Source organism: Lithobates pipiens, unplaced genomic scaffold (genome assembly GCF_037356315.1).
Source record: "Lithobates pipiens isolate NorthernLeopardFrog02 unplaced genomic scaffold, aLitPip1_a1.2 Scaffold_10, whole genome shotgun sequence".
Classification (NCBI taxonomy): Eukaryota; Metazoa; Chordata; class Amphibia; order Anura; family Ranidae; genus Lithobates; species Lithobates pipiens.
The window spans coordinates 158,727,001-158,748,880 of record NW_027507686.1 but is presented as its reverse complement, the minus strand read 5'-3'; positions in this window follow the sequence as shown (position 1 = coordinate 158,748,880).

Genomic DNA, 21,880 nt, shown 5'->3' with positions numbered 1-21,880 from the left:
AGGCCGCTGGGATAACATCAGGAAAGGCAATGGTAACTCTGCATTTCTATGGTAATGGTCACTCTGCATTTCTATGTTAATAGACACTCTGCATTTCTTTGGTAATGGTCACTCTGCATTTTCTATTATAATGGTCACTCTACATTTTCTATGGTAATTGTCACTCTGCATTTCATGGGCACTGGAAAATATTTTAGAACACGATTTGGTTCAGAATATTTATTTTTCTTGTTTTCAACCTCTAAAACCTAGGTGCGTCTTAATGTCAGGTGCATCTTATGGAGCGAAAAATACGGTATCTGTGTTTGTGCATAGTGAACACCGGAGGTCTTTCACTTGCTCAACATGAGCACCATTCACAGAGCACTTTGCATTTTCTCAATAAATGTAAAGTGTTCTCTGATTGATGTGACATCACTGCCCCACCTCTCCACATTGTCCAATCAGAGAACGCTTTGCATATATTGAGATATTGCAAAGTGTTCTCTAAATGGCACCCATGCGGAGTGACCACGTGTGTTCCTTAAGCAGCGGGGCAGCTGCTTGGCACAAGACCCAGCAGCTAGCAACAATCACTGTTGCAGTGGTGCATACTACAGTGATTGCCAGCTTCCACAGAGATAAATCAGGTGTGGCACATTGGTCCAAACTTAACCAATGTAAGCCATACCTAAACTTCAGCTTTAAAGGATAACAATCTTCATACGAACAGTCTGCAGGAGTCCTGCATTGCACCCGTGATCTACTGATCGCAGGTGCAATGCTTTGCAGGCTCCTAGTAAAAAATTAACAAATAAATGAAAAGATGTGCAGTTATTATTATTATTTTTTTTAAAGTGATTTTATTCTTTTATAAAGTAGTAAGATGGAAAAGAGATCATTTATGAAATAACTGGGTATCCTATCCAATGAAAGATCTAGCGGTAATGGTGAAGACGTGCATCTGACCTTAATAATTTGAGGTCCATCTCATCAGGTGAGTGAACCTTTCTGAAGGTCGTGGATAACACATTGGAGCACATACGGTGCTGTGAATAATATACCTGGTTAAAGGTGGTGGATCCATTTCCAAGGACTTCCTTTGTGTGGTGAATGAAACACAGTTTCATAGATAGAAGACATTGCAACATTGTGTTTATTATTTGAAGCACACATCTGAACTTTAGAGCTGGTTGTGTTTGCAAATAATATATTTATTTAATCATAGCTGCTTTCCAAATTCTGAGGGTTTATGGCATTTTTTTTATCACTGTTATTTAATGGATAGTGTGGTTGCAGTGGAAAAAAATGCAAATAAAAAAAATAATATAGTGTATACAATTGTGACGCAAGTCATAATGTAATTGAATGTTATTAAAAATGACCTTTCCTTTTCAATCTACAGCGCTGTAATTTTCTGTAAAATGCAATATGGCTACCTGGAGGTATTCTGAACACAGATGGCATGCTTGAAAATGTAATTTCCTGCTTGTATGGGTGGTTTACTGATTTTCCTAGACGTCTACTCTAAAATACAAGTCTGATTTATTGCATCCCCTGAAACAAAAATAAAATTTTTGGTGAGATACTCCCAAATGGAAATCACATCTAAAGGGATGCAGACCCTGACACTTTTCTCATTAAAGCCATGCAAGTGCAGCAGCTGATTGATAAATATAAAATCACTTCCATACAGATTCACTCTACACATGGACACAGACAAAAAAACAAACAGCTATTTCTTTAGAATGTTGTGAGTGTGGTATGGAAGCTTAATACATATGGGGAATTCGAATTACATAAAATGTTAGTGTTTTGCGCAGTGCCTCCAACCTTACAGTACAAATGTGAACTTTGTTCAGACAATCAGTAACATACCACAATAATTTCCTGAGTTTGTTAATCTATGGGAAATTCTTACCAATGTATTAATATCTTCCAATAAAATTAATCATTTTTATTAATATACAAGTATAATTATACAATTTCATACAGAACCGGGATTTCTGGCGATTAATATTTCATACACTCTACCAAAGACATCAATGCGGCAATAAAACTATTTTGCTTAATAATTGATAAATAACCCAAGGGTAGCCCAAATGACTATTTAAAAAAAAAACAAATTGCGGTAATCATGCCTGAAGTTCAAAAACACAATATCTCTTGTCACTCGGAAAAACAATCCTCTGAATTTCTCCGGCCGGAAGGAATACAAAGTATGTCCAACGAGATGGGGTCGCTTATTTCCAATTTTGTGTTCGTCCAAAGGGTGTATGTCAGCGCGTGATTCTGTCTCCCTCTCTATGCACCTCACATGCTTTATACCATCTGGGACAATAAGATCATAAAATTATAATAAGCTCAGCCCAGAAAGTATTGCTTATTTTCCATTGGTTGGAAAAATCTAATACATTTACTTTGGTGAGTTCAGGTAATATCACCTTCAACCACTAGGCATGTCTGAGGGCATAAAAACGTGTTCTGAACTATCTGTTAAATAATGTGTTCTATTTTCATAATGAGCATCTGTTTGTATGTTGGTGCTGGAATATATATATATATATATATATTATTTAAGTACTCTGGTAACCGGTCCAATTTAAAATACACTCAGTATAATTTTGATGAATCAATATCACATAAAATGGTTATATATATGGATAAATGTATTATTTTGGTATATCCTGTGGATACTTGTTTATCTAGGAAAACACATGCTATATGTATATTTTTATACAGTTATAGTCACAATTCATATGTCTTTCGTAACACTGGTTGGCATCTTAAAATAATTCTTACTTCTAATTTGTTCTTACATCTAAGTCTTATGTTTTTACCCTACGACAGAATTATCATTGGGTCAGTAGACAGTAAAATCATAATTGTATTTATGACCTGGAATATAATATATAATTTGAGTGACTTAATGCTGAATGTATAACTTTCAAATGTCTTCTTAAAAGTGTTTTGAAGTGAACTTTGGACAGACTCAATGAATATTTAGATAGAGTTTAGCTATATACACAATTCCTAGAGTTTAAACAATGGGTTCCGTTAGATAAGGGTGATTTCTCTGTGAGAACAATCCAGTCCGTATCTGTGTAACTTTTTATGGCAGTGTTCGGTTTATCCTTTTATCTACTCAACAAGGACAGGTAAATATCTTTGATTTCTGCTTCGCAATGAGTTGATTGTCTGAAAAACCAGTTTACCTCTATTCTTGTTTTAAGTGGTTTCAAGAGTAGAACAAAACAGGTAAATATCTTTTGGTTTTGTGGAAGGGGGCAATATTGTTCAGATGACTTTGTTTTAACATAAGGTTTGTGTATTGACCTCCACCCCTACTTCCCTGCTTGGAGAGAATGATTCATTCAAACAAAGTTTGTTAAACTCCTTGCAGTGTACATAGATCACCGTAGATAGATAGGGGAATGTTTTTTTCTCAATAAAAGTGGAGTTACTCTTTAAAAGAGAAAGTGTTAAAAAAGCTCAAGCAACCTCAAAGTTGAACATAATTTTGATTAATGCAACTTAACATTTTAACACCTTTATAAACCTTACATAATATCCTAGAAAAGTATGCACTCCCATCTAGTTTTATTGATTCAGATTTCTGTGCATTTTATCAGATCTTTTTTTGCCAGCCTTACCAGTGTATGAATGATGCCCAAGAGAGAAACAATTGGAACCAATTTTATTCTTTTCATCCAGTTTCCTTTTGTAGAAGATATATATTTACAGTCATAGGTGTGAACAAATTGTCTTCGATAGTTGGATTCAATTTTGAGCTTCCAGCTCCTGCAGTGGCCATTATTGAGGTTGTGCACTCTCAAAGTATATAGACGTAGTCCAATTATGTTTCTCCTTTAGTTTTTAATAGGGTATAGATGGATTAGAAACCCTGTGAGGTTTTTATCTCTGTCCATGTACCCACTAGGTGGATTCTATAGATTTACTCATCTCTATCCGACCTTCCACATCACGTTTTTCTTCTATTCCAGTCAGCTTCAGGCTGTCCCCACCCCACAGTACATGCAAACAAAGGATACCGGTGATGTAAATGCCATTATATGGACCCATGACCATGTTCATTCATTCATTCACTTCTTTTTTTCAGATCGTCAGAGAGTTATTTGCCACAAGATGTCATGCTGAACTTCCAGTGACCAGTATGAGAGAGTGAGAGCATTAACACCAAATTTAACACACCTGCTCCCCATTCACACCTGAGACCTTGTAACACTAATGAGTACACTAAAGACATCGGGGAGGGAATTGGCTACTTGAGCCCAATTTGGACATTTTCGCTTAGGGGTTTAATCACTTTTGGACATTAATGGCTGTGTGTATAGTTATTTTGAAGGGACAGCAAATTTACATTGTTATACAAGCTTTACACTCACTACTTTACATTGTAGCAAAGTGTAATTTCTTCAGTGTTGTCACATGAAAAGATATAATAATATATTTACAAAAATGTGAGGTGTACTCACTTTTATGAGATACTGTATATTTGCATCATAGGTGCGAAAAAATGCCTCCAACTGTTTGATTCAATTTTGAGTTTCCAGTTCTGAGAACCTACAGTGGCCATTATTGAGGTTGTGCACTCTCAAAGTGTATATATATAGCCCAATATTTTTTTCTTTCGTTTTTTAATAGAGTAGAGATTATAACCCTTGTCAGTTTTTCATCTCTGTCCATGTACCTACTAAGTAGATCCTAGAGATGAATTTATCTCTATCCGACCTTCTACATTCTTCTATTCCAGTCAGCTTCAGGCTGTCCCCAACCCACAGTACATGTAAACAAAGGAGCAAGATACTGGTGATGTCAATGCCATTATATGGTAGAAAGAAATGGATGGATGATAAGTCTCTGTAATGTAAAATCCATAACATAAATGACACCACAGGACAAGAAAGCAGGTATAGGTAAACGTGCTTCACACAGCTATGGTGTGCTTATTCATTAGGTAATGAACAAGCGTACCGTCGCTGTATAAAACGTGTCTACCTGTACCTGCTTTCTTGTGCTGTGGTGTCATTTATGTTAGGGATTTTACATTAAAGAGACTTATCATTTACATCAAAGTGCAGCCATCCATTTCTTTCTATCCTATTGCACGGCCGGTGAGCCAAGAACACCCTTGGGAGGAGTCCATTCTAGGGCTGAAACAACTAATGGATTAATCGACAACTAATCGATTATGAAATTAATCGATTACTATTTTCATAATCGATTAATTGGCCTGTAACATAATGGGGTTAAAAAAAAACTAAAATGAGCCCTTTATAGTACAAAAATATAATCACTACTGTAAATATTACTTTCACTGTTCTACAGCAAAAATTGAACCCCTTCCAGTAGTGATTATCTGCTTTTTTTTTTGTACTATAAAGGGCTAATTCTAGTCTTTTTAACCCCATTATGTTACTAAACGTCTTAGACCTGGTTCACATCTATATGTTTATTGGTGCTTTTTGCAGAAACGCACTACAGTTCATTTACATGGTTTTCTATGGGACACCTTCATATCTGAAAGGGTCAGGGACTTTTAAGGCAAAACGGTGCTTTTTTGGTTCAATGTACTTCAATAGAGAAGCTGCAGAAAAGCATGTAATGCATTTTTGCAGCAATTTGTGTTTTTTAATCTGCCCAAAAAAATGCAAAAAAACGCAAATTGCAGTAAAATCACGGGCGCAAAAATCAAAACACACAGCAAAAAACACTGCAGAAACAGATCAAAAGCAAAAACTGCATAGGTGTGTACCAAGCCTTATGCTGGCCTCACCGATCAATTTTCAGGTGAGAATATTCAGATGAAAAATCTTTGTACATTTGCTGAATGAAAGAATTTTGTTTGAAATTTTCAGTTCATTTCTTAACAAAAACCACATACATTGTGTGAAAATTCCTTTGACCAATAAGTTTTCTATTATTTCAAAATTTTCCTGTCACTGTGGTTGAAAATGAACGTCAATTTGACCCACTTTTTTTTTTAAGGTTATTAACCGATTAATCGATTAATCGAAACAATAATCAGCCAACTAATCGATTATGAAAATAATCGTTAGTTGCAGCTCTAGTCCATTCAGCAGCTTACTTGGTCCCATCACTCACCTGGAGCTGTATTTTCCTTTTTCCTATGCCATTATATGGACACATGACCACATTCATTCAATGTCACTTACTAATGTCAACGACTGAATACGGCATGTGTCCATGTAAGTATCCCACTCCTTTGTTTACATGTGTTGTGGAGCAGGAAATGACCTGGCCTGCAGCTTACTGGACTAGAAAATAGCACAATGTGAACGTTCTGAAAGAGTTGAGTTTTAAGGATGACCAAACTCATCTCCAGTAGATTCACCCTTTTTGTTTTTCCTGGTGCCCATTGTTTCTGGGGTAGAAGGTGATGGAAAATACAGATATTTAGTCCTCATGTACACAGGGCGTTTGAAAAAACGAGCTGCAAAGCCACTAACAATGCCAGGTAAAAGTGGCTGTATAAACACACTTTTAGTAGCTTTTTGCATTGGCGTTAATGAGCGCTTAGCCACATTAGCTTTTAGCAGTGTTTCTCTACCTCTATTCAAAATCAGTGGTTCCCTATGAGATCCGTCTTAACTGATCCAACTTTCAGCCCATTGATTTGAATAGAAGTCACATCCAAGTCGGATCATAATAATCTGACTTGTGGGGTGACTTGTGCTCTGAAGATCTTGAAGGGAATCCCACACAAAAAAGAAAAACGGTGTTGGGTCTCCCCAACCAGGCCCTTTGAGTCTGGTATGGATCTTGAAAGGGAACCCCACACCAAAATTAAAAAAAAATTGTGTGGGGTCTTCCCTCCCCCCAAGACCATACCAGACCATTCAGTCTGGTATGGATTTTGAGAGGAACCCCCATGCTAAAATAAAAAAATGTCATGGGGCCCCCTCCAAAATCCATACCAGACCCTGATCCAAGCATGCAGCCTGGCAGGTCAGGAGAGGGGAGGAAGAGCGAGCCGGTCCCCCCCCCCCCCCCCGACCATACCAGGCTAAACACCCTCAAAATGGAGGGGTTGGTGCATTGGGGCTCTGCACCCCCACCCCAAAGCACATTGTTGCAATGTTGATGGGGACAAAGGCCTCTTCCCCACAACCCTGGGCAGTAGTTGTGAGGGCCTGCGCACAGGGGGTTTATCAGAATCTGGAAACCGCCGTGCCATCGGGAGCGCGCCACCGGCGGCGCGCTCCCGCGCTGGTCGGGACCCCCGTGAGTCTGGTCGCGGGACCCGCGGACTCGATCGCCGCGGGCATCCCCGCGATCGTCTCATGGAGCGGCCGAATGGAGGAAATGCTGTGTAAACAACATTTTTCCATTCTGCCTAGCAACTAGTGACGCTGATCTCTGCTCCATGTGATTGGAGCAGAGATCAGTGTACACTAAATGAAAGCCCAACCCCCCCACAGTTAGTAACACACCCCTAGGAACACTTAACCCCTACACTGCCACCCACTGGTTAACCCTTTCACTGCCAGTGTCATTTACACAGGAATCACTGCATTTATATAGCAGTGATTACTGTATAAATGACAATGGTCCCAAAAATGTGTCAAAAATGTCCGATGGGTCCCCCACAATGTCGCAGTCACAATAAAAATCACAGATCGCCGCCATTACTAGTAAAAAAAAAAATAATAAAAAATTATTAATAAAAATGCTATAAAACTATCCCTATTTTGTAAACGCTATAACTTTTGCGCAAACCAATCAATAATCGCTTATTGCGATTTTTTTTTACCAAAAATATGTGAAAGAATACGTATCGGCCTAAACTGAGGGAAAAAAATGTTTTTTTATATATTTTTGGGGGATATTTATTATTACAAAAAGTAAAAAATAATGCGTTTTTTTCAAAATGATCGCTCTATTTTTGTTTATAGCGCAAAAAATAAAAACTGCAGGGGTGATCAAATACCACCAAAAGAAAGCTCTATTTGTGGGAAAAAAAGGACGTCAATTTTGTTTGGGAGCCACGTCGCAGGACCGCGCAATTGTCAGTTAAAGCGACGCAGTGCCGAATCGCAAAAAGTGGTCTGGTCCTTGACCAGCAAATTGGTCCGGTCTGAAAGTGCTTAAGAAGGGGGCTCCCAGACCCCGGCCCACCCACCCTATGTGAATGAGTAGGGGTACATTGTACCCCTACTCATTCACTCAAAAAAGTATCAAAAAGTATCAAAAATAAACCAGTACACAGGTTTTTGAAAAAGTCCTTTATTAAAATAGCTCCAACGTGTCTTCTCCCCTCTCCGGTCTTCTCCCCTCTCCAGTGATGTCTTCGTCCTCTGGTTCTTCTCCCTTCTCCGCTGATGTCTTCTCCCTCTGGTTCTCCTCCCTCTGCTAGCTTGTTCCTCTGGTTCTTCACTCTCTGGTTCTTTTCCCTTCACTGTCTTCTTTCTCTGGTCCTCCTCCCTCCGGTTCTCCTCCCTCAGCTGTCTTCTTCCTCTGGTTCATTCCCCCTTCTTCCTCTGGCTCTTCTGCTGCCTCAGGTTCTTCTTCCTTCTGATGTCTTCTCCCGACGCTAGCTCCCGCTCTTGTGTTTGGTGTGGCATGTGCCATTACTCATATAGCCACAGAGTGGTGATGTCACCTGGAGACTACGCCCTCTTGTGATGTCACCACCCCATCATGCCCCGAACAATGTTACCAAATCTGCCAGATCAAGTAAGAGCAAATCTCCCAATGGGAAAATCTGTTACCGTAACAACTACCCAGGCAGGAAGCTCTTCCTACTTTGTAGAGAATCCCTCTCATATTGCGCCTTCAGGACAGGAAATTAAGAGAATTCTCTGCAACAAGACACAGACAGCCAACAATAAATAGGCATGTGTTTTAACCTTACCCTATTCAATCCTATGCCATATTTTAGCCTCTGAAGGAAAACGGTGACCGGGTGTGTACACATTGCAGTGCCCAAGATGCCTCAAATCACAGTGCAGCAATTTATACTTGCTAAACAGTTTGCCAAGTGGTGACAATTGCCAGACTTGCCCATGGAAATCAGCGGGACCACTCACTTGGCTTGCTTTCTAGCACAGTAAATTAGTAGCAAACAGACAAATTACGTTTACATAATTCTCCATTCAAGCATATTATTAGAGGTGAAGAAAGAGTGCTATTTTCACTTTCCCTTTAAGGTTCAGCAGTAAACTGCAGCTGTAATAACACATTTTTCAGAATCTGTTGGGCATGCATATGTTTTGAGGTATGCAAATCAGGCAGCAAGAGATTCATTTCATTCATAGCTGGGAGAAATCCTTCACCTGTTAACAATTAAGACTGTGAATTCCAGCTCCGAGTGTTTCATGCAGCAACTGTTCCCTAGGAAACCACACACTCCGCACCATTCCAGGGATCAGTGCTACATAATGTAACAGCTGAGGAATATGTGATATGCCTTTAAAGGAGAAGAAGCCACTCAGAAGTAATAGCAGTGTCATATTCATCATGCTAAGTGTAAAGCAATTACACTAGGCTAGGCGGTCTATGTAAACCCCACTGGAAATAATAAATTAAGACTCTAGCCAAAGATGCCTAGTCAGGGTTTACTAGTGCTGGTGAGTTTAATTTTTGGGAACACTTTATTGATGTACATAGGTAATATTTCACTGTAACGATCAACAATTTCCCCCCATTCTAGTTTCCACTTACCTCTCTTTCTCTTGGCAGCAGCTTTCTGCGTTGATTACAGCCTTTATTATTCTCTACCTGTGCCTGCACAGTAACTTCTCATAGATGTGAATGGAGCCTTAAAGGGGTTGTAAAGGTTAGTTTTTTATTTTCTAAATAGGTTCCTTTAAGCTAGTGCATTGTTGGTTTACTTACCTTTTCCTTCGATTTCCCTTCTAAATGTTTTTTTTCTTTGTTTTCTTTGTCTGAATTTCTCACTTCCTGTTCCTCCTCAGTAAGCTGTTCAGTAAGCTGTTCTGGCTGACTAAACACCGCTCGGATGATGGTGTGAAGTTTACTGATCAGAAACAGGAAGTGAGAAATTCAGACAAAGAAATAAACATTTAGAAGGGAAATCGAAGGAAAAGGTAAGTGAACCAACAATGCACTAGCTTAAAGGAACCTATTTAGAAAATAAAAAACAAAGCTTTACAACCCCTTTAAGCCTAGTACACACACCACTACTTTTCTGACAGCTCCGGTCAGAGCCGCAATACTAACTAACTAATCAGACATTAGTACAGTGATCTCATATGCTGTTCTTTTGAGTTTTAAAAGGGATGCACATTCCCCCCTGCCCTCCACCATAGCCTTAGCCATGGGCAGAGAGTGTTGATCAAGAGCCGGTGGCTGCTGGTTTTCCAGCATTCTTGTCCGACAGAAGCCATGGCCAGTTTCTGTCAGACCAGCTGCCTTACACACGGGCCGAACGTCAGCTAGTTTTTATTGAAATGGCTGATGTTGCCCGACATTCGGCCCATGTGTACTAGGCTTTACTATTCATGCTTATGGAAATTGTATGTACAGGCATAGAACTTCATTATCAGAATGAAGAATATATGCATTGCAAGTTGCTGCTCTCATAGTCCGAGAGAATTAAGTGGACACCTCGGTTTGGGTTAGCTAGTGTAGATTGGTGGATAGTGATTGTGGGCCAGGGACATAACTAGGATTGTACAAAAATAAACAGGAACATATTCTGGACAGCCGCACTCTTGAAAAGTAGCCTTATTTTATTGAGAAAAATTCACATGAAAAATCAAAAGATGGAAATCACAGTAGACAAAATAGCTGACGTTTCGCTCTAGCAGCAGTGCTTATTCATAGCTATGAATTTGTTTGCTGTGATTTCCATCTTTTGATTTTTGATGTGAATTTTTCTCAATAAAAGAGGGCTACTTTTCAAGAGTGCGGCTGTCCAGAATCTGTTTCTGTTTATTAGCAATTGCCAGCACCTACGACTTCCGAACCGAGAGAAAGGTTCATTATCTGTTTATTTTTCCTGGAGCGGTGATATCTCCCTTTTCATTTAGGATTGTAAAAAAACCTAGGGCACTATCAGGCACCCTGAGGGAAGTGTTGATGGTGAATTGTGGGTGTGGCCCTATTGAACAGAGGGGGTGGCTTAGAGGAGTATGGCTAAATAAAACCGGAACCTACTCTGGTCTGGGTCAGGATTAAGTAACATACAGAGTGCAATTATCAGGAGTAACCCACAGAGTGCAGGAGTGAGGAGCAAGTAATGCACAGAATAAAGGGATCAGGAGTAAATAATGCACAAAGTGAAGGGGTCAGGAATAAGTAATGCATAAAGTGAAGGGGTCAAGAGTAAGTAATGCGTCAAGGGGTCAGGAGTAAATAATGCGCAGAGTGAAGGGGTCAGGAGTAAGTAATGTGCAGGGGGAAGGGGTCAGGAGGAGTAAGTAATGCGCAAAGTGGAGTTAGGAGTAAAAAATACACAAAGTGAAGGGGTCAGCAGTAATTAATGTGCAGAGAGAAGGGGTCAGGAGTAAGTGGTGCGCAGAGTGAAGGGGTCAGGAGTAAGTAATGCACAAAGTGAAGGGCTCAGGAGTAGGGATGAGCCCGCGGTTCGAGACGAATGTAGGTTTGACACGAACATCGGGTGTTTGTTTGTTCTAAAACTAACCGAACACATGTAAATGGAAAATTTGAGCGTTACGGCGTGAGGGAACCGTGAATGCCAACATGTACTGTGACATACTGAAGCAGAGCATGATCCCCTCCCTTCAAAGACTGAGCCGCAGGGCAGTATTCCAACATAACGACCCCAAGAAGCTGAGGTTAAAGGTGATGGAGTGGCCAAGCATGTCTCCAGACCTAAACCCTATTGAGTATCTGTGGGGCATCCTTAAATGTAAGGTGAAGGAGTATAAGGTCTCTAACATCCACCAGCTTGGCGATGTCGTCATGGAAGAGGACTCCAGTGGCAACCTGTAAAGCTCTGGTGAACTCCATGCCCAAGAGTGTTAAGGCAGTGCTGGAAAATAATGGTGGCCACACAAAATATTAACACTTTGGGCCCAATTTCGACTTTTCAATTAGAGATGTACTCACTTTTGTTGCCAGCAGTTTAGACAGTAATGACTGTGTGTTGAGTTATTTCGAGAGGATAGCAAATTTACACTGTTATACAAGCTTTACACTCACTACTTTACATTGTAGTAAAGTGTAATTTCTTCAGTGTTGTCACATGAAAAGATATAATAAAATATTTACAAAAATGTGAGGTCTGTATTAACCTTTGTGAGATACTGTATATATATATATATATATATATATATATATATATATATATATATATACACACACATATATATATATATATATATATATATATATAGTATCTCACAAAGGTTAATACAGTTAATATATATATTCTGCATCCAGTGTAGCCTATATCTACAGTGCATTCCGTGGTGTACTGTTCCTAATACACTTTAGGCAGTGTACATAGTATCTAATACAGTGTGTACAGTTCTACTACACTTCTGGTGGTATACACAGTATACAATACAGTGCAGCCGTTGTACACTTTTTAATACACTTGTGCACAGCATCTAATACAGTGTAGTGTGGTGTTGCAAAACAAAAAATATATCATGTCCAGATGGCCACCAAGGAGAGGCAGACCCTCACAGGCCACAAAAAGAGGGCAAGCAGCCTCTGTGTCTACAGTCAACAGTGATGGTCGTGGACATGGTGCATCCTCTGCAGGTGGCTGTGGGGCACGCTTGTCCTTTTTTGCTGCTGCTGGCCGTGTTATTGAGCCACAACATGCAGAAGAGTTGGTGGAGTGGATAACAAAGCCGTCCTCATCCTCCTCATCCTCTGTCACCCAGGCTCAGAGTAGTTTGCCTTCCAACGCAGCTGCCAAAGCAACCTATTCCACCGGCTCCTTGTCCACAGTCACTCCTTCTGTAGCCCCACCATCATGCATGTCCCATAACCCCCAGAATTATTCGTCCACAATGTTGGTTATATGCTGCTGGAGGATGCGCAGCGATTTAAAGGCTCCATTGTTGGTTCCTAGGTTGAGGAATGGAGTAACGTGAGCCTAGCGAGAGGGGGTGCACAAGAAGGACAAGAAACTGGCAGTCTTTTTGTCTCAGCAGGGCCTGTTCCTGCGCCCAACAAAAGTATCTGTGAGGGGTTACAGTTTTGTGGCACCGCCACCAAGTCCCAATTTTTCTGCTCCTGTTTAACAGGCGCATCTAACTACAACTTTTGATATAACATTTCACAGCAGGGCTCATTCCTGATCCCAACACAAGTATCTGTGAGGGGTTACAGCAATGCGCGTCCATAAGGGCAAACAGGCACTGCCCCCTCTCCAGCCACCCCCCCATGACCAATGGATAGATTCATACATAGCATGAATCTATCCATGGCCACTGCTACGTGGTGCCTGAATTACAGTGGTGGGGGGTGTTTTTAAGGCACCTGATTAGAGCCATATGCTCTAATAAGCGTCAAAAAAGATTCACCCAGGTGTTTTAGAACATCAAATGAATATTTGCTTTCCTAACACTGAACCGCTTCTCTACCGATCAGGTGCTCAGGTCTGTTACTTGTCACCTGATTGGCTGAAACAACAGGCACAGTGATTGGACAACGGGAGGTTGGGAGGAGAGGACAGGAAGGGATGCATGGAGGACACCGCTCATCGTCATCACCTGCTGCCCCCTGAGACAGGGTAAGTGCGAGATGGCGAGAGGGTGGTGAGGGGGGTGACCATGGCAACATTCGATGGCACAGTGGCAGCATTCGATGGGCACAGTGGCAGCATTCAGTGGCACAGTGGCAGCATTCAATGGGCACAGTGGCAGCATTCAATAGGCACAGTGGCAGTGTTTGATGGCACATTGAAGCTGCAATAGATGCAGGTTTTTTTCAGTTTGTTTGCACCCCCCCAAAAATTTTGAGCACCAGTCACCACTGGGTTACAGTGTTGTGGCACCACCAGCACCACCACTCAAGGTTCAATGTTTCTGACCTTGTTTAACAGGAGCATATAATTACAATTCTTAATATAATATTTCACAGCAGGGCCCGTTCCTGCGCCCAACAAGAGTAACTGTGAGGGCTTCCAGTGTTCTGGTATCACCAATACCTAAGGCCCAATAATTTTCTGCAGAGTATATAGGGCATGACATATAGTATATATACTGCTGCTCAGAGTATATAGGGCCTGGGGGACCCCCACACCATCTTTTAAAAAATTTTGGGCAGGGTTTCCTTAATATCCATACCAGATCTGAAGGGCCTGGTATGGATTTTGGGAGGGACATCCATACCATTTGTTTGGGGGTATTTTTGGTATTTTTATCTATATTGCCAGGATCCGAAACTACATTACAGCCGTAAGCAGTTTTAAATTAAATTTTTTCCTTTAGAAATTACATTTTGTTGTGGCATTGTTATAAACATGAGGAAAGATGCACTACTTTACAGGTGCTGTGCGCTGGGGAGGCTTGTCTGTGTTGGCGGGTGGAGTGGGCGGGGCCCCGTTCCGGCGTCTCTGTCTTTGACATACGCAATCGGGATGGGACCGCGCGCACACCCCTTGGGGGGTGGGTTCCTGCTAGGTCCTTCTCTCCGCCTCCTCCATCAGCTGGTGCAATCATCTTTGCGTCAGCTGATTGGAGTAGCTTCATTACTTAAGCACCAGCCTGTTCTCCGCCGGTATTCCACAGGCTCTACATGTGGGACGCTGAGCGGACGGTCCGGTGGTGTTTCTCTCTCCCCTATTCTGTATTGGAGGTATTTATCTTTGCTCACTTGTTACTTCTTACACCCCTCCTCACACAAGAACAATGCTGTGCTGCATGTGAATGGGGCTTCATGATGTTGCACCCTGCTCTACGCACTTACACATCTAAGGTGTGTGGTGCATGGGCTGGGTTGTAATACACTACCATATGCTTCTTTACTACTTCTTTACTATTTTAACATTGGATGGTTTCTTAATTATTATTTTTTGCAGCCCCTACTATCTCCTCTGGGTTTGGAATATACTACCTACCCTTCCCTTCATTACCATTACAGGTATATATTTATTATTATGATCTTGAGCACTATCATTTTGATTACTACAAAGACTAGAGTTACTATTTAATTTTTCACTTACTCTCTAGCCAATATACTATTTCTGAGGCTGTTCCTTCTGTCTCATATACTCCACTGCATTTCTCATTTCTATTCTTTCTTTGGACCTGGCATTTTTTGCCCGCCCCAGTGTTTCCTTTGGTTGCACCAAGTAAATAACAACCCCCCCTTTTCTCTACAGGAGGCGACCAAGGGGAGGTCTTTGCAGGATCCTTTCTGCCTACAGGCAGCAACATGAAAAAAACGAATAAAAGATTATAAACCCCTATATATCCCATTACTACGTTATCACCATCCCCCCTTCATGGAAGCCTCGGATACTGGGAAGCCATGTATTCCATCTAACCTGGTCTGCTGTTTTTAATTGAATAGTGTGTTATACTCACATGACACTTTATCTGGCTATGTAAGTACTAACAGAGATAATAATCTATGACTATTTTTGGTCCACCATGTTCTTGTTCTAATACCCTGTCATTTATATCCTTCACTAGAATTATATCTTATGCTGTATCTCCACCTCTGAAGAAGGAGACTATATTAGCTCCGAAAACGCGTAGGGTGATCACCTTTGTAGTCAATCTTGTATAGGTGATTTGCTTCATTGTACTGTACAATTTGTCGTGACTAGAAACTTTTTTTATTTCCATATGATTTTATATCAATTCAATAAATAAACAAAACTGTTCTTACTACATTTTATGGTTCTACGTGCCTTTAAAGTCCACCACCAGGGGTTTTCTTACCTTTGTAGTACTTTACAGCCATACTAAGGACAATCCCCAGGCACGATATTTAAAGGAATATTTCATTTTTATTGTTTCACATTAATCATTAATAAAATCACTGCTTCCGAAAAAACTGCATTTTTTAAAACTTTTTTTTACATTGATACATGTCCCCTGGGGCAGGACCTGGATCCCCAAACACTTTTTATGGCAATAACTTGTATATGAGCCTTTAAAATGAGCACTTTTGATTTTTCACATCAGCGTCCCATAGACTTTAACGGCGTTCGCACGTTCGAACAAATGTTTTGCCTGTTTGCATGTTCTGCTGCAAACTGAACCGGGTTGTGTTCGGCTCAGGAGTCAGAAGACAGTACACCACAAAGTGTACATATTCTTTATGCAGGCAAAAAGCTATCAAAGAGAGTGGAGGAAGAGGGTGGTATGGGAGAAACAGAGGGAGGACAAGTGTACAGTGTACAGAATGTGTATTTACAACTCACTGTCCAATTATGGACTCCCCCAGGATCCATCCTCAGCTCATCTCAGGCTCAGTCACCAAGCTTGGTCTTCCCTAGGGCCAGACACCGACTCAGGCAGAGCACAGGCATCTGAACTGATTCATTTAGCTGCAGACTGTAAATTGAAATCACCTGTTGGCATCCATACAATCCCCTCCAAAGTCCACAGGCACAATGAATGTGCATGGATATCAAGCAGCTTTAAGTCTCGTACATACGATCGGATTTTCCGACGTGAATTGTGTGATGACAGACTGTTGGTGGAAAACCCAACCATTTGTAAGCTCGATCAGACAATTGTCCGTTGACAAATGTTGGATGGCAGGGTTATAAATTTTCCGTGGACAAATGTTTGTTGTCGGATTTTCCGAGCATGTGTACACAAGTCCGTTGGACAAAAATCGAAAGTACAAACACGCATGCTCGGAAGCAAGGATGAGCCGCAAGCGGGCGGTCTTGTAAACTAGCATTCGTAATAGAGAATTAGCATTCTGGCAAGTTATCGGCAAATTATAAAATCTAGAAATTCAATTCACAATTCTCTTATTCTTTAATGTGATAATAATGAAGCTGCTTTGCTGGTGATACTGATGGAGTTCTGCCAAACGTATTTTCAAAGGCTTTTTTTTATTAGTGATATCAAGAATAATATTATTATGCTTGTTTTTTGTTTTTTTTGTTACCACAACACCATTATGCCGTAGTTTTTAGTATCAAAGATACAACTATGTTGGTGTCCCTTGTTAATTTTACATTGTATTTTTTTAAATGTTACTGCCTACTCCCAAACTGTCATTTGAAGTAAAACACATAGCCAAGTATTATTCTCCACAATTTTTTTATTGTGCATTAAAAAAAAAGAAAACAAATAAAATTAAACATGCTATCTGCCAATAGAACCTAACCAAAAACTGCATTCTATGCATCCAATAATATAGAAAATATAACAAATCAAATCATTATTATTTAACCAAAAAATAAAATAAAAGTCGCATGCATGTGTCCAGCTTCTTATTATAGGGGGTGAGCAATGCCATGAGTTGGTGAAAGCAGGGGTCCGTCATCCAGAGATAATTCCAAAAATCCTCTGGATTATTCTCCTGGAGCTCCCGCAACAAAGGCATATGACATAATTGGTCACGATTAATAAAGCAACCAAGTTTTGGTCCAAGAAATCTTCCTCCTCCTGCTCCTGGACTGGACTTGGGTCAAAGCAATAACTCCAAGGCCAATAATAAATAACACGTTACCTCCTCCGGTTCCGCAACATGTCTGGTTGATGAACAGCCGCTCAGAAACAAACTGAAAAGCACGAAATGAAAAGCGCAAAATGAAAAGCGCAAACTGAAAAGCGTGAAATAAAAAGCAAAAAATCAACACTCACCAAACTTCTACTAACACAAAATTAGCAGAAGGAGCCCAAAGGGTGGCGCTAAAGAGCTGAAAAACCATGTAGTACATCACTACGATCGTATTTGTTGGCCAACAATTCCTTGCCGTTTGTATGCAAACGCTCTTCGGACAAAAGTCCACGGTTTTGTTGGCAGAAAATCCGATTGTGTGTACAAGGCTTTATAATCTGACCTCAAAGATGTAGGCTGCAATTTTAAATCTGCCACAATCACAATTGTCTCCACAGGCTCCCTATGCATGATCTCATTGCATGCACGGGGGTTGGAGTGTGGGTAGAAACACGCAACTGCCATCTTCTGTACCCGCCTGCTGCCTGTCAGACTTGCAGCACAAAGCTGAGGAGGAGCTTCAGAGCACTCCACTCCAGATCTGATAGGTGAGGACAGAAGCCAGCTGCATAAGAACATATGAAATAAAACTTGAGGGATTGTGGCACTGGAACCTGGAGCACCAGCAGGAGATGTGGGTCACAGGTCTAGGTACAGAGCATTAGTTATGCCCCTGGTGGGAGCTAGAAACTTTTTTTCTAAACCTGAACTTGCCCCTTAAAAAGAAAGTCTAATTGGCGTTGACTGCAACATAATATTAATACAGCATAGACACAATACATTCAGACCCAAAAATAATTTCCCAATACTAGGTATACCTATGCAATGTCATATGTTTTGCTTGCCCTTAGATTGGAACATACAGTAGGTGCATCAAATGGAGCTTAGTAGCCTATTTATAAAGAATGATTCAATAATAGAGAAAGGCAGATGGGTAGAGACAGATCTGCCTGTCCTATGTTGTCAGCACCACACATAGTTAGCACCAGACGTAGATTTTTCACTGTTCTCCATTAAAAACTGAAGGATATACATCCATGACAGGGACATTTTCATAAAGTTTATCATCGCTTCTCTAATGCCACGTTCACACGACCGTTTTTTTCCGTCGGAATAAGCTCTGACGATTTTTCTAACGGAGTTGCGACTGAATTCCGCTCAAGCGCTCTTGCCTATGTAGCGGCCATAACCCTTTGTAGGGCGGCCTTGACTTATTGGGCTTACCGGTTACCTCTGCTTGGCTTGTTCTTCCACGTCTAGGGGTTCCCAGGGTTGATACCCAACAACTTGGACGCTGACACAAATAAAGTCCTTTTTGAAAGGTTTTATTTTGCAGGGGTAACATCCAATAACACAGTCTCGTATAGGAACAGAAGACAAGGGTGTAGAACTCAGGCACCTTGAACTGCAGACATATCAAAGTCTCTAATACCACCCAAAGAGTAGCCACTCGCAGCTGGGTACCTCACGGCTGAACAGATCTCTAGCTAGAGACCATGGCAATCAGCACATTGATTCGTAACTTGTCAAAACCTCTGAACGTGTACAAGTTATAATTGGAAGTGGACAGGATCCTTTATCTTCAGTACCTGGAATGTTCTCTGTCTCCTTGATAGTACTGGAAAAAGTGTGGATTCGTCAATGTCCTTCCCAACTCAGTAACCAGGCACTTCTCAGGATTCCACTTCTCTGCCCTCCTCCGAAGAGTCCTCCTCCGGTCACTTTCACGAGCTGTTGTGCCCTTCCAAGCCGAGAGCACACCCGAACACCTTGAATCCTCCCTCAGTTACTGCGCCTCGGACCAGCCGATTCCGAGACTCGGGAACAGACGGATCCTTACTCCAGACCAGGCGGGTCTATTGGGGGTAACCAACAGAAGCATGTTGCGGGATGTCGAACACCCCATGATCGGGACCCCTCGCGGGGCTATCCCGGTCCTGGAACCAGAACAGACCACACGGGCCTCACAAACTTCTCCCTGAACACGTGACCTCCACATCTTAAGTACCCCTTCCCAGACTCCTCAGCAGGGCCCGGCTCACACACTGATTGGTTCCGAGAAGGCTGATACCCAAAACGTCCAACCAGGCCTGGTTCTGGCTTGTCATGTGCACCTCACTGTATACATGACCAAGCAGAACTTCTAACACAGCCCAGCCAAACTGATGTCAAGGTTAACCTACATATTTAACCATCAGAACTCCTACTGTTCTGAGGCAAAAACTTAATTTACTCATGAATGACATTTTATCCGCTACACCTACACACGATCACACCAAATTCCGACCGCCAAAGAACGCAGTTACATACACCGCGTAGGATGGGACTAGAAAAAGCAAGTTCAATAGCCAGTGTGCCACCCTTTGGGCTCCTTCTGCTAATCTTTTGTTTATCTCATGTTAGTACAAGTTTGGTTAGAGATGATTCGCGCTTTTCAGATCGTTGCTGCTCTTCAGTTTGTGCTTATGAGTTCGTATCTGTCCTTTAGTGCGTGTTGTCAGTTCGCATTTGTTTGTCAGTGCGTGCTATTTATAGTAGTACAGTATCTAATTTTCATTGCATTCTGGTCTACTAGTTTCTGATTTTCAGCTCGTTCTTTCAGGCCTTGCTGTTTTTCAGTGCTTTCTCTTTAGTTCGCTCTGACCAGCAGACCGCTTTGAAGCCATGTTGTGGGTACGTACTCGTCAAGGAGTTTGTGCTGTGCGGGGGCTTGGTGTTGGGGTTCTTACTTTGACACAAGCCCAGTCCATGAACAGGGCAAGGAGGACTTCATGGACGAACAATTGGTTACTCCAGCGTGACCAATTCTCACACATGCCTTTGCTTTGTGAGATCCGTGATGATTTCAGGAATTATCTCAGGATAACGGACCCCATTTTTCACCGTCTGTTGGTTTTGCTGACCCCTTATATCAGTAGGCAGGATACCTGCATGAGGCAAGCCATCATTCTGGAGCAGAGGCTAGTCGCCACATTGCGTTACTTGGCGACTGGGAGAAGTCTGCAGGACCTCAAGTTCTCAAAAGGCATCTTCCCCCAGGCTCTGGAGAACCTGCATTCCAGAGACCTGTTCTGCCATCATTCAGGTCCTGCAGAAGGACTATATTAGGGTACGTTTTATCCTTTAACATCACATTATATGTATTTAATGTTTGCTAATGTATTTTATTTCATCATTCCATAATTACCCTGATTGTAATATGCTGTGAATGCCCCCTTTATCCTCATGCATGCTGGAAGCTTTTAATGCTCTTTTTTTGTCCTTCATGCATATTTGCCTAACCTCCCCATCCTGGGCCCATACAAACCTAGTCTAGTCACTTGACAATGTATTTAGTCAGCTCCTATGCAGTAATTTACCCTAAATCAGAGGCTTTTTTTTAAGGAGGGGCTGGCCAAATAACACACATTACTTTGTTACTCCATTACTTAGTGGAGAGGGTTACCTGTCCAAAACATACCCCCCTAAAATATTTCCAAGGGGCCATCAGAGGGAGTGAGGGATTGAATAATTAGGCCTTATATTTTTGCATTTAAATACTCCTTCCAAAAAAATGTTTTACTGATGTTGGCCAAGAATGTTTATGTGTAAAATTAAACGCCACAGGAATGGCAGACTGTGGCTTCCCAATTTGTCCTAACTGCGGAGGGGCAATAGATGGGAAGTTCACATCATCCCACTACCCCATATTTTAACTATAACGGGTTTCATAGTATTGTGTTCATGGCGGTGATGTCGACGACATACAAGTTTTTGTATGTGGACTTGGGGAGGAATGGTCAGATGTCGGATGGTGGAGTATTTGCCCGGACCGAGTTCTACCAACGTCTCGAGAGTGATGGCTTGGGATTGCCACCTCCAGAGGAGAACATTGAAGGACTGCCATTTGTGTTCGTTGCAGATGAGGCATTCAGTCTGGGTGACCACATGATGAGGCCATTCCCCCAGAGGGACCTCACCCTGGAGAAGAGGGTTTTTAATTACCAGCTGGCCAGAGCCAGAAGAGTTGTGGAGAACGTGTTTGGGATCCTGGCCAGCTGGTTCTGCCTGTTTCAAACGGCCAAAATACAAACTGAACTATATATTTTTGATCTGCTGCATCCTGCACAACTTTTTAAAAAGAAACAATGCTAATTATGTTGCAACAGTTAGGCCTGAGGCCAGACTTAATAGGGAAACACTGACGGCCCTGGAAGTGGGCCGTCCTGGCTTGCCCCCCCAAGCACCAGTGAAGTGTGGCAAAAATATTTACAATATTTTACGGGTAGGGGGGCCATTACTT